The sequence below is a fragment of the Elephantulus edwardii genome, unplaced genomic scaffold (assembly GCF_000299155.1).
Source record: "Elephantulus edwardii isolate Elephantulus edwardi_28Jun2011 unplaced genomic scaffold, EleEdw1.0 scaffold00249, whole genome shotgun sequence".
In the NCBI taxonomy this organism is placed as follows: Eukaryota; Metazoa; Chordata; class Mammalia; order Macroscelidea; family Macroscelididae; genus Elephantulus; species Elephantulus edwardii.
The window spans coordinates 3,089,189-3,091,285 of NW_006399999.1; the positions used below are offsets into that span (position 1 = coordinate 3,089,189).

General features: G+C 45.3%; 1 pseudogene; it reads left to right on the forward strand.

Annotated features, from left to right (window-relative positions):
- Positions 1-1,131: 1,131 nt before the first annotated feature.
- LOC102875754 lies at positions 1,132-2,097 on the forward strand (annotated as a pseudogene).

Here is a 2,097-nt window from a genome sequence, read left to right on the forward strand (position 1 = left end):
CTTTGGAATGGTAACAAATATAGATCTCTTCCAGTCAGTTGGCCAGGTGGTTGTCTTCCAGATTTATTGGCACAACTTAGTGAGTGCATCCAGGGCAGCATCTGTTTGTTGAAATATGTTAATTGGTATGGCATCAATTCCTGATATGTCATTACCAAATATTTTGTCTTAGCCTGTAGCTTTCCTTTTTACTCTGTTGGAGAAATTTTTAATGTGCATAGGGATTTGATTCTTAGAAAATCTCATTCATCTATTTTGTTCTCTCCTGGTTGTAGGTTTTTCATTATGTCTGAAAGACTGTTCATACTGTGGATTATGGCTTCTATAGTTCTTCTAAGCGTTTTTCTAATGAAACTTATAGTCTTTGGTATTGCTTCTAAGTCCTTCACCCACCTTGAGTTGGTTTTTGTATATGGTGTGAAGTGTGGATCTGGCTTGATTTTTCTACAGATGGTTTTTCAATTTTGTCAACACCATTTGTCAAAAAGACTGTCATTTCCCCACTTAACTGATTTCTGGCTCTTTGTCAAAAATCAGTTGACCATAGTTAGATGAGCCGATTTCTGCATTCTCAATTCTATTCCATTGATTTATGTGTCTGAGGCTATATCAGTGCTATTCTGTCTTGACCACCACAGCAGTGTAGTAGGATTTTAAATCAGGGAGTGTGGTGCCGTCTACCTTATTTCTCTTTTTCAGGAGTGCTTTGTTTATTCCATTCCAAATAAAAATGGAAATTACCTTTTCTATTTCATTGAAGAATGACATTGGTAGCTGCCTATTACCACCTCTCCTATTCTATAGTGTATTGGAAGTCTTAGTGAGAGCAATAAGACAAGAAAAGGAAGTAAGAGGGCCCCGCACCCACATGGCTGCTGTCTCCCAATAAGTGGGATATCGGTGAGTCTGCAGTTGGTGGACATGCTCCTTAAGTGCCCCGCACCAACATGGCAGCCATCTCCACTGGGGCGACTTTAATTCTCAGTTTTTTATTCTAGCCGGCTGGTGCTTATTTCTCTTCATAAAGCTCTGTGCCTGGGAGGAACTGGGGGAAGGGAAGGGTGGGTTTGAGGGTGAAAGGTGAGAAGGGGCGGCAGGCTTCCGGGCCGCCTGGTTTCTGGGGAGTCAAAGATGGCTGAGGGTGAGCGGCAACTGACACCAGATTCTTCAGAGGAGAACCCTCCCGCTCCTCAGATCTTCATCATTCAAAAAAAGGAGATTCATACCATTCCGGACATGGGCAAATGGAAGCATTCTTAGGCATATGAGGACTCCATTGGATTCATCCTCACTCTCAATGAAGGTGTGAAGGGGAAGAAGCTGACCTATGAATACAAAGTCTCGGAGGCCATTGAGAAACTGGTTGCTCTTCTCAACACGCTAGACAGGATTGATGAGACACCCCCGGTGGACCAACACTCTCAATTTGGGAACAAGGACTATAGGACCTGGTATGCCAAACTCGATGAGGAGGCAGAAAATTTGGTGGCCACAGTGGTCCCCACTCATCTGTCAGCTGCTGTGCCTGAGGTGGCTGTTTACCTAAAGGAGTCAATGGGGAACTCTACACGCATCCACTATGGCACAGGGCATGAAGCAGCCTTTGCTGCTTTCCTTTGCTGTCTCTGCAAGATTGGGGTGCTCCGAGTGGATGACCAAATAGCTATTGTCTTCAAGGTGTTCAATCAGTACCTTGAGGTTATGCAGAAGTACCATACCGGACGGAGCCAGCTGGCAGCCAGGGAGTATGGGGACTGGATGATTTCCAACTTTTACCCTTCATCTGGGGTAGTTCACAGCTAATAGACCACCCTTATCTGGAACCCAGGCACGTTGTAGATGAGAAGACCATAAATGAGAACCACAAGGACTACATACATGTTCCTGGAGTGTATCCTGTTTACTACCGAGATGAAGACAGGTCCTTTTGCAGAGCACCCTAACCAGCTGTGGAACATCAGTGCTGTCCCCTCCTGGTCCAAAGTGAACCAGGGTCTCCTCCACATGTATAAGGCTCAGTGCCTAGAGAAGTTCCCTGTGATCCAACACTTCAGGTTCGGGGGCCTGCTGTCCATCCAGCCAGTCACTTCATGCTAG